The sequence below is a fragment of the Quercus suber genome, unplaced genomic scaffold (genome assembly GCF_002906115.3).
Source record: "Quercus suber isolate HL8 unplaced genomic scaffold, Cork oak 2.0 scaffold_114, whole genome shotgun sequence".
Lineage (NCBI taxonomy): Eukaryota > Viridiplantae > Streptophyta > Magnoliopsida > Fagales > Fagaceae > Quercus > Quercus suber.
In genome coordinates this window covers 906894-918903 of record NW_027069579.1, presented here as the reverse complement: position 1 = coordinate 918903, position 12010 = coordinate 906894, and the positions used below count along the sequence as shown (strand labels likewise).

The 12010-nt window shown below is 34.8% G+C and overlaps 1 long non-coding RNA gene across 1 annotated transcript; it reads right to left on the bottom strand.

Moving 5' to 3' along the window:
* Positions 1–803: 803 nt before the first annotated feature.
* Positions 804–3479, bottom strand: LOC111987541 (uncharacterized). Its single transcript, XR_002880313.2, has 3 exons — positions 3374–3479; positions 3145–3199; positions 804–1521 (listed from the first exon to the last, which is right to left on the bottom strand). It is a non-coding gene; the product is annotated as an uncharacterized LOC111987541 (long non-coding RNA).
* Between the last annotated feature and the right edge of the window lie 8531 nt (positions 3480–12010).

Genomic DNA, 12010 nt, shown 5'->3' with positions numbered 1-12010 from the left:
GAATGAACCACCCGTAACACCTTACGAAACAACCAACAAACAGTTTCTATTGAGTGTTGAAACCTGTTAACACACCGCATATGGGTATTATATACGGGAACATGGTCATTGCTTGTTAGACATTGACATCGCCCTTGCCTTCCCTCAAGTATCCATGTTGCCTCAATTCATCCACTAAGTGAAGGAACAAAGGGAGTGTCATGCGAATGCGAAACATCTCCTGACATTGAGCTAGATTACCATCATTGACTTCATCCATATATCCACTTCCACTCAATATGCTTGTCCGCATTAGTTGTTTATCATAATGTCATTGCATATAGGCAAACATTTCACTAACAATGGGATTCACCAAATCAAACTCTTTTTCACTATCATCATCTGACTCTAAATTTGACATATTGTTGTCGGTGTCATCACCAGAGTTCATACTAGCGTTGGGGTTGAAATAGGCATGATTGAAGTTAAATTGTAAAAATGCCTACCAGTCATTGTCATTAGACATAGTAACTAATACCCTGCAATAACAACCTTTTAGTACAAATGATATGGAATATACAGTATCACATTTATAGTTAAGCTAATCAAATTTATGTAAATAATAGTTCAGCTCATCAAAGTTATGTAAATAATAGTTCAACTCATCAAAGACACGAAAGACACGATATGTAAATAATAGTTATGCTCATCAAAGTTAACAAAAATGAACCAAATTGCTAGAACCAAATTGCAAAACTAAATAAGCACACCAAAGTTAACAATAAACCAAATTGTAGAATTGTTCAACGTCATCTAAAAATATAAAATCATAACAATCCAAGTTTTCCAAATAAACCACAAACCAGTGTTAAGAGTGTCTTAAAGATTACAAATAAACACATTAAATCAGCAAACAACACAAAGTTTTCAGTCATGTGATGGGTTCACAATTTCCTCCATCCATGTCTTCCTCATATGCTATGGCATGCCCATGAACACCACATGATGCTTCTTTTGCTAAAGAGCCATGGAGATCTTAACATATGACTTATTGTTCAGGTCTTCATACTAATTTAGTACCTGAATGGCCTTGCCAAGTAAGGATCACCTCTAGTAGTGGATTTAGCAAACTGGTCAGAGCTACCGCTAGCCTTTCCCCTTTTACCACTAAACCTTACCTTCGTCATTGCGATGTACTCCTTTAGAGCAATAGTCATGTCACTTACCCTATCTCCTTTCTTAGAAACCTTCTTACACTTAACAGATGGCTCTTGCATGGGACGTTTTTCAACATGTTGGGTTTGACCGTCAACTATTATGTCATCCTCCCTTTGGGGTGTAGTAGTCATCATCCTCCAAGTTGGTATGATCACCCTCATTAGCCATTTCTTCCTCTAGGGCACGCTCTTCATCACTGTCTAGGGCTGGTGTGTTTGAAGATATTTGAAGGGCACCAATTGTTGTACTAGGGGCAAACAGCTGCTTCAATTTGTCATAATTTGGACATCCCTTTTTCCTTAAATTTGTTGTCTTAGGATCGCCCTACAATGACAATATTGCAGCAAGGATCAATTACCATAAACTAAGTTCAAAATTGAAAGCAGTAAAATAGGGCATTTTATGTGTGATTAACAAACATACTACAACCACATATGCCCAAACCTCTTTAGCACAAGTAACAATTTGCGTTATCTCATCCTAACCCAAGCCCATGTGTTTTAGAAGTTAGGTCCACTTGCGTTGTTTTTGTCGAAGCCTATAATGTTTTTGAATGACCTGCTTCGTTAGGAAATTTTTCGTTGTCCATGCATTAAGATCGTTTGTCATTGCCAACTACATAGGGTTCTTAAACATACCATTTTCCATATTTCCTTTCACTTGTTTCTCCAACATAATGTCAATAAAATTTTGTTCTACATGGGGAGATCATATCTTGTCATCCGCTTCCTGTGGTTCATTTTCCATCTAATACAAATATCTCACATTGTAAGCAGTGTCATGCAACAAACACAACATTTATGATGTAGCTGCTTGAAAACATTCATATTCCTTGCAAACTAGGATAAGTGTCCATGGTGAACATTAAATGCATATAAAAACATAGCAAAGTCGCAATGGTATTACATACTCCACTGTATATGGGTAATACATAGCCATTGTGAGTGGATTATGTAGCCACTATCAATCCCTAACTGCGTAAATAAATAAAACAACACCATAGTAATACACACTCTGTTGCCCATAGTAATTTGAAAATTACAAATATCATGCCATGTCTGCTATATTGTCCAAAAGCTGGCATAATGGAACTTGTACATAGTGCCTAAAACGTTACCTATAACTAACATGTTCAACTAAATGTTGAATAATAACCTGATCTAAGTTACAAAGAATATAACAAAATATTTCAATTAGTACTTAATTGAACATAAGCTACAACGTATGTTAGTCACAGTAAAACCAGTTCCAATACAAACTTGGATTGCCACTAGCAGGATGCCTCCAACTCGAAACAAATCCATTCCACTACATACACTTGATTAGCTTGTGCACAATCTTTCGAAACCTTCTAATGACATTGGGAGTGACCAAATCCATCCATGTTCATTCATTCAGATTTTGCGTGATTAATTCTCACAAAGGTTCACTGAACACACCATGTATCCAAGTGTCACTGAGATCTAGTTCCATAACAATGTCAACTAACATTTCTTCTATCTTAGGGGACCATAAAAACATCTAATACAAACAGCTGACATTGTAAACATATATTCACAACTGCAATATAGCCAGGCATGTAATGGAATTTATCTTTAGAATGAAAAGGGAAGATATATTTGAAATGCTGTTAAATACAACCTCATAGTAGAGTGCATAAATTAATAAATCATGTTCAAACTGGGGCAAACAAATAAAGTATACAGCCACCAACATTGTTCTCAAACACAATAGAAAGAGTAAAAATTATAACCAAAATAGTAGATTACATAAATTTAAAAAACATGCACACACTGAGGCAAATAAAGAAAGAGTACAGCCACCAACAATGGTCTCTAACAATAAAAAGATTAAAATTTATAACCAAAACATTTAGATTTCATAAAGTAATAAACCTAAACAAACAGAGTCATTGACATTGTAACTATAAAAGAGCCATTGTTTTACCTTGGAAGGGAGAGAAGCTGAAGGAATGTAGTAGATCAGCGAATATCAAGCAAATCTGAAAAATAAACCAACAACAAATGGTAAAAATATTTGTTAGAAATTCCCTTTAGTGAAGTAGTAGAGAGAGATATGATCAAACTTATAAAACCAGAACCAGCTTCGAAGAAAAAAAAAATCCGAACCCAAATGCATGAAGAACAGAGCAGATGATATGAGAAATTTTTCTCACCTTTCGGAAACAAGAATAGAGCAAATAGAGTGAAAGTGTAGAGAGAAAATGAGAGTGAATGACAAAAATAAGGTGATTGCACTAAAGCTGAACATGAACAGTCCATATGATCGTTGGCTCCCATAACTTCTTTGCATTTGATGTGACTAGACCTTCGGCTGGGACCCACTTGACTCTATAAAATTACAACTTTGCCACCAATCCCATAACTCACTCTAGCTCACTTTTTTGAGTTATAAGTGATGGAAAATGAAAAACGAAAACAAAGCCAAAAAAGTACAAATGGTGTATGTCTCAGTAAAAGTGAGTTATGGGTGATGAGAATTGGGCAAACCAAACATGGCCTAAGGGTCGCTAGTTTAGGTGTCTGGGGGTTGAGTGTTTCGATGACTGAGTGTGTTGGTCTTGTGTGTATGAATATTGGGTTAAGTGTGTTTGAAAATTTGAGTATTTGAAAGTTTTTTGACTTTGCGCATTTAAGGAAACCGAGTTTCTCCGACTAGAGTTTTAATAGAACTCAAGTTTATAATACTCGACTTCTACATAGGTTCCACGTGGATAACTTGCCATGTCAGCTGTGCGCCAGCATAGTAACTCGAACATTTAAGAGTCGAGCTCTATCATGGAACTTGAGTCTTAAAAACTCGAGATGCTACTTCTCAATTTTTTTTGGAAACAAAATTGTTATATATTTAAGGCTAAATGGAAAAAATATTTCCAAATACTCACCCAAAACGTTGTAACTATTGAATTAAAAATGGACTCAGGTCAAATTAAATCAAATCCTTGGTTGGAAATACAATATAAGGTTGTGTTTGGCTCAATGTAAAATGATTTCAGAGTGTAAAATATTTTTAAGTGAAAATATTTTTTAGAAATTAAAATATTTTCAGGCTTTTGGTCGCATCACAAAAAATGCTTTGGAAAATATTTTTAAGGTGTTTGGTTGTGTTCCTAAAAATCCTCTAGAAAACACATTCTCTCACATTTTCTCAACTTTGAAACAAATATTATAATAGGAAGTCCAAATATATAAACCAAATCAACAAAAAACATAACCAAAAAAAAATTCAATCTTTCTAAAAGATAAGCACCAATCGAGAGAGAGAGAGAGAGGTAAAGGACCACAGAAGGATTGAAGGAGGCTAGATTAGTGGGTAGGTCTGAAGGAGGTGATAGCAACGAGATCAGTTTGTAGATCAGAGATCGAAGATCGGAGATCGGAGATCGGTTTGTAAATTGGAGAGGAAGAGAAAAGAGAAAGAGCTTCCTTGAGTCCAAAAAACAACGGCGATGGCTTCGAGCTTGAGGTGGTAGCAACGGTGATGGTTGAGGAGCCATGTCGGAGTTTAGGTGAGTGCTCTCTCTCTCTCTCTCTTCCTTGAGTCCAAAAAACAACGGCGATGGCTTCGAGCTTGAGGCGGTAGCAACGGTGATGGTTGAGGAGCCATGTCGGAGTTTAGGTGAGTGCTCTCTCTCTCTCTCTCTCTCTCTCTCTCTCTCTCTCTCTCTCTCTCTCTCTCTCTCTCTCTCTCTCTCTCTCTCTCTCTTAGATTCAAATCAGGTTTTTTCATTTGTAAACAAATCACCGTATTATTTATTTTCCACTGCATAATTAGTTTATTAGTGATTTGTTTATGCTACCACGCATTTTCATGTTAATTTGATTAATTAATAATTTTTCTAATTAATCAATTAATTTAATCACAAGGGGTCAATATGTTTTTCACCTATCAAGTGGTATCAGAGCAGGCACATTCTGATTAGGTTTTAATCTTTGCTGTGTTGATCCAATGACCCCTGTTTGTCATGGATAGAAGACAGTCGTTAATTATACCTTCTTTATTTGATGGCACTAACTATGCATACTGGAAAGTACACATGAGAGCTTTTTTGCAGTTTTTAGATGAGAAGGTTGTGGCAAGCTGTAAAAATTAGCTAGACCAAGCTAAAAGAAGCGTCGGCCGACTGGGAAGAAGCCAAGATTAAGGCGGCAAACTTTAACAGCAGGGCATTGAATGCTTTATTCAGTGCGGTCACCAATGAGGAGTTCAAGAAGATATCCTCTACTGAAACTTTTAGGATTCATAATCTCTTAACGGAGATATAAAATATTCACTTGAGATAAGTTTAATGGGTTTGGTTATTCAGAGTATTGGATAATATTATATTTACGAATTTGATAACGAAACTATTAATCATGTAAAAACACACGCAGCGGAAGCAACAAAAACACGAACGAAAGATCTACTTCGAACAAACATGTAACCATGAATTCTAGAATCAAAGAATAGAAAGCGTACCTTGATGCAGTGAATTTCAAAACCTTGACTTGAGAATACCTTTAATCTTCATCTCAATTCCACATGGTGCTCAAGATGTGTGGTCTCTCAATCAGTCCTTTTGTACATAAACTCTCAAAGAAAAATCCTTCTTCTTCTTCTTGTGGAGAAAAACTGATTTCTTTTTCTTTTCATCTTACGTACGTTAAAACATTCTCTTAGTTTCTTTATTTAATAACACTTATTAAATAATGACTGATTTCTAATTGGGTTAGCCTTTTGGGCCTACCCAATTGGGCTTTAGTTTGTGGCTTGAGATGGGACCAAAGGGACCAATAAGACACTAGCTCCAATGGGCCTTGGGCTTTTCCGTCAACTCTTGACAAGTCCAAATTACCATTAATTATATTCAATACCACTATAAGAATATAATTGCACTCTAGGCTTATCTATAAATTATTTTCCAAGACTTTATTATACATTCAACCCCTTCATTAAAATATTCGTAGTAATACAAAATCATTAATATTGACTGCAACTTTAAAGGTTACTACATCTTAATCCTTGAGTACCCAGTTTAATCCTTTATGTTATTCATCATATATTTATGAAATCCAATTCCATAAATATATACTTTAGTAACTCTTTACTAAAGTGGTTGGGCCCAACACTCTGAATAACCAAACCGATTAAACTTATCTCAAGAGAATATTTTATATCTCCGTTAAGAGATTATGAATTCATCTTGAGAATATATGTTCCATCAACACTAAATGCGGCTACCCAATATACTGAGGTTTTGACCATTACTTATAGATCTCACTCCTGATATATCAAAGCAACCTACATCCATGATCCAGTCCATTATTCTCTCAGGATTTAGAGTTGATGTAAATAGAAGTCGTAAGCTTTATTATTCATTTGACAGTCCTTAAGAGAATAATAAATCTCACAGCAGTCCAGTTCAATATGTCTTAACTCTTAAAACATATCAACATACCAACTAGAAGTCTCCACTTCCATGATCAAGACAAATCATCTTAGTTGATATGTTATAGTCTTCGCAGATGAAATGCCCAATTTCATCACCGACTACGAACTAAAATTCTGAGTTTACAAAGAATTTATGATTTATATTTCTGTGACTAAATCATAAGTTCTTTGTAGACTCAGAATTTTAGTTCGTAGTCGGTGATGAAATTGGGCATTTTATCTGCGAAGACTATAACATATCAACTAAGATGATTTGTCTTGATCATGGAAGTGGAGACTTCTAGTTGGTATGTTGATATGTTTTAAGAGTTAAGACATATTGAACTGGACCGCTGTGAGATTTATTATTCTCTTAAGGACTGTTAAATGAATAATAAAGTTCACGACTTCTATTTACATCAACTCTAAATCCTGAGAGAATAATGGACTGGATCATAAGATGTAGGTTGCTTTGATATATCAGGAGTGAGATCTATAAGTAATGGTCAAAACCTCAGTATATTGGGTAGCCGCATTTAGTGTTGATGGAACATATATTCTCAAGATGGAATTCATAATCTCTTAACGGAGATATAAAATATTCTCTTGAGATAAGTTTAATGGGTTTGGTTATTCAAAGTGTTGGGCCCAACCACTTTAGTAAAGAGTTACTAAAGTATATTTTTATGGAATTGGATTTCATAAATATATGATGAATAACATAAAGGATTAAACCGGGTACTCAAGAATTAAGATGTAGTAACCTTCAAAANCTCTCTCTCTCTCTCTCTCTCTCTCTCTCTCTCAGAGTTCAGGTAGGATGAAAATGTGGTGTAAGTGGTTTGAAAGTAAAATAGAAGTGTAAACTATTTTGCACTTCAGGGGTTGATATTTTACAGTCAATGGAAATCATTTTCCATTTGATTGAATTTTTTGACCAATCCAAACACTCCCCATGGTGTAAAATATTTTTTGTATTCCTTTTATAGCCGAAACAAACAAAGCCTAAACTCCGGTGAAAATGTAAAATCAAGTGGGGTTGACTTAATAATAGTATATATTAGTCGTTAACCCGTACTACGTATGGAATCTACCTATTTGTGAGGTAGACTAAAATAATTTTATAAAATCTTAAATTGATTAAGAAATTACACTATTGCATGATTTGTTCTTGTATGAGTTCAATTTGTGTTACAATTTGATGAACAAGCCATTGCTTGAACATGCAATAACTTACAATTTTTTTTTTTAAAATAATAATGATGAGTTTGAGTTTAAGTTAAACTTGTTGAAGAGATAGAGTTTCACTCCTTATTAAATTTGGACTTAAAAAAATAATTTTATTTATAAAAAATGATAATGATGTGGCAAGTTCTAGAGGGATCAATAAAAAGTCAAAGGCTTCAGTTTTATATGACTTCAATTTATGTTACAATTTGATGAAGAAGTCATTGCTTGAACGTGAAATGACTTAGAAAAAAAAATTGTTTAAAAAAATGATAATGATGAGTTTGAGTTTAAGTTGGACTTGATAGATAGAATTTCACTCCTAGTTAAGTTTGGATTAAAAAAAATTATTTACAAAAATGATAATGATGTAATAAGCTCTGGAGAGGTCAATAAAAAGTCAAAAATTTTATTTTTAAAAGATTTTAGCAAATCAAATGCCTTAAAATTTGAAAATCTTAAAGAACTTACATTAGCACTCATCAATTTGTTTATAAAGCCAATGCTAAATAGATTTACAAATTGCATTCTCATATCCTCTGTCATTTGCAAGGTGAAAGGACTCTTTTGATTGCAGTTTGCATCCTTCTATCCTTCAAAAGCTTTAAGAATGTGTATAAGGTTATACAAAATTTTGTCATTATAATCAACATCCTAAAGCTAATATCCAATCCAACAATGTGTAACCAATGTTGCATATTATAACAAAAACCCAAAAAGACAACAAGAACAGTTGTAGGTATATAAGAGAGAGAATCAGATCAAACATGTATTTCTATTTTTGCTTAATTTGAGATTAAATTTCAAGGTTGAAACTTAAAATCCATAATTCCAACAACGAAAGCACAAAAAAACCTCTCTATCTAATAGATCAAAAAACTCTACCGAAAAGTACCAAATTTAATATGATATTACCAACTTTGCTTTGAAAGGAGATCATAAAGACATCACAATAAAGAATGAGATGGAATATACTCCTTCAGTCTACCATGCTTCTGTTAGGATATATGTGGTTCACTTGTTAAGAACATATGTCATTTTTTTATGTAATTAGCTAATCCTTTAACAAAACACACTTTACTTGTAATTGGGTAGATCTAGAATGTGTTGCGATACTTCAAGAAACCATGTTTCAAGATCAAGTGTTGAAGCCTTCAAGTCTGTCTAAGAAAACAAGCTGAAAGCGCAAGTTTATTATAGCTCGACAGCTAGTATGTGTCGAGGTTTAGAAAGTTGCTCAAGCCCATGTGCTCGACAGCTTCTCGACAGCTTTTATCTGTCGAGATTTACAAAAATCAGAATTTCTGATATGATTTCTTGGGATCCGTGTTTATGTGTTTGGGCCTTCTTTTCTCCTAACCTTAGACATATAAAAGGATTGTTTTGGCAGTCAATATTAATAACTTTGTATTACTACGAATATTTTAATGAAGGGGTTGAATGTATAATAAAGTCTTGGGAAATAATTTATAGATAAGGCCTAGAGTGCAATTATATTCTTATAGTGGTATTGAATATAATTAATGGTAACTTTGGATTTGTCAAGAGTTGACGGAAAAACCCAAGGCCCATTGGAGCTAGTGTCTTATTGGTCCCTTTGGTCCCATCTCAAGCCACAAACTAAAGCCCAATTGGGTAGGCCCAAAAGGCTAACCCAATTAGAAATCAGTCATTATTTAATAAGTGTTATTAAATAAAGAAACTAAGAGAATGTTTTAACGTACGTAAGATGAAAAGAAAAAGAAATCAGTTTTTCTCCACAAGGAGAAGAAGAAGGATTTTTCTTTGAGAGTTTATGTACAAAAGGACTGATTGAGAGACCACACATCTTGGGCACCATGTGGAATTGAGATGAAGATTAAAGGTATTCTCAAGTCAAGGTTTTGAAATTCACTGCATCAAGGTATGCTTTCTATTCTTTGATTCTAGAATTCATGGTTACATGTTTGTCTTTCATGATTAAAGTAGATCTGTTTCGTGTTTTTGTTACTTCCGCTGTGTGTGTTTTTGTATGAGATACAAAAACCCAACAGAAACTGCTAAGGAAGCATGAACCATCCTTTAGACAACCTATGAGGGTACAAAGGCTGTCAAAGATTCAAAGTTTTAGAGGCTCCCTACAAGCTTTGAAGAGATAAAGATAGAGGAGGATGAGTCGTTCGATGAGTTCTATGCCAAGCTCAAGGACATAGTGAACTCAGCCTTCAATATTGGGGAAACCATTCCTGAACCCAAGATTGTGAGAAAAGTGCTAAGATCTCTACCTGAGAGATTCCATGCCAAGATTACGGCGATCAAGGAATCAAAAGATATTGACAAGATTCCTTTGACTGAGCTGGTTGGTAACTTGCAAACCTACGAGCTAGGGTTATCAAGGATCGGCAAGACAGGTAAAGGTAAGAGCATGGCTTTGAAGGCAAAGAGTAGTGACACAGATGAGTCTTCTGATGATGAAGATTCCAAGATAAAGTCCTACATTACTAAGCAGTTCAAGAAATTTATGAAGAATGTCAATGGAAGGAGCTTCGACAAAGACTGTAGGTAATCCAATTCTTCTCAGTTCAAGAGCCAAGAAAAAGGGAAGAAGGATGCAAAAAATGGCGGTTAATACATTATTCCCGCAGGACCTAAGTGCTTTGGGTGTCATGGTTTCAGACACATGAAACAGGAGTGTCCTACATACCTCAAGAGCATTGGAAAGAGTAAGGCACTTGCTGCAACCTTGAGTGACACTAAGCCTGAGGATGATTCCGACAATGAGGATGACAGAATCTTGAATGCCTTCACTACCATAGTCAATCCTACTGAAGGGATTGTTGAAGACGTGGATGAAGAAGAAGAATTGGTGGATTCTAAGTATGAGAAGATGGAAGATCAAGTTGATATCCATACAGCCTATGAGAAACTGTACAAGTTCTCTAAGAAGCATGAGAAACTATATAGGCTGGCCACCAAGAAACTCAGTGATGTGGAACTTGATCGTGAAGAGCTATCCACAAAGTTTGATAAGGCTAATCAGACTATTGGAGCACTGAGGTTTGAGAACAATTTCTTGGCTAAGAAGACCAAGAAGCTTGAAGCGGAGCTGTTTCAAGTTAGAGCTCAATTGGAGAGGACTTCAAGTGCAAAGATTGATGAGATGCTCAGCATTCAAAAATCTGCTTTGGATCGAATAGGTTTAGGATATGGCATTTCTTCCTCTAATATTGCTTCTACTAGTACTACTGTTTTTGTTCCTCCTACTAATAATGTTAAAATTGAGAATAATGATGTTAAAACTGAATTAGCTAATAAGAACTTAGATAAGGGTAAATCTATCTTAGGAGCACTCCCTAAACAAGATAAGAAAGATGTTAAGAACCCTAGGGCTAAGAAGGCTAACTCTCAAAAACTTAAACAGAAGTAGCAGCATTTTTGTCATCATTGTGGAGTTGCCGGTCATATTCGACCAAATTGCTATAAGTGGTTAGCCACTCAACAGAGCAACGACATGATAGCATTTGGAAGCTAAAATCAGCTTCAATCCTCTCTTGCTCCTCTTGGAGATCTTCTCAAAGTTCTCATGTTCCTTTCGAACTTGAACGGTTTCAATTCTTCCCCCTCACTATCGGTTCAAGGGTTTAATCAAATGAAAGGTTCTTCCAAGGTGTGAAAGAAAAATGACTCTAAGTGATTATATCACTTTCTTCTATCTTCTTGTTTTTGTTTGTTGCATTACTTGTGTGGTTTGCTTTTATTTTGAGTCAGCTTAGTTTTATGCTTTGCTTTATTTAACATGTTTTTGTTTATTTATTTTCAGTTTTGTTTATTTTGTTTTTGATATAAAATAAATAAAAAATTTTGAAAAATCAGAAAAATACAAAAACAGTATGTGTTTTGTGTACTTTGGTACTTGTGTACCTTGGATGGCTAATGAAACAAAGTTTTCTAAACTTTGTATCTCTTGTAACTTAGATGAGCACCTCTATGCACAACTAAGCAAGTGAGTTTTGTGGTTCTTATTTGTGATGAGTAAGATTAAGTTCTCTCTTATACTTAACACTCGTATCACTCTTTTTGATAGGTAGGACTAAAAAATCCTAAGAGAAAGGTATAAATAACCATCTCACCACTGTTACCCATCAATCATAATAAGACGCTTGTATGCTTCGGCATA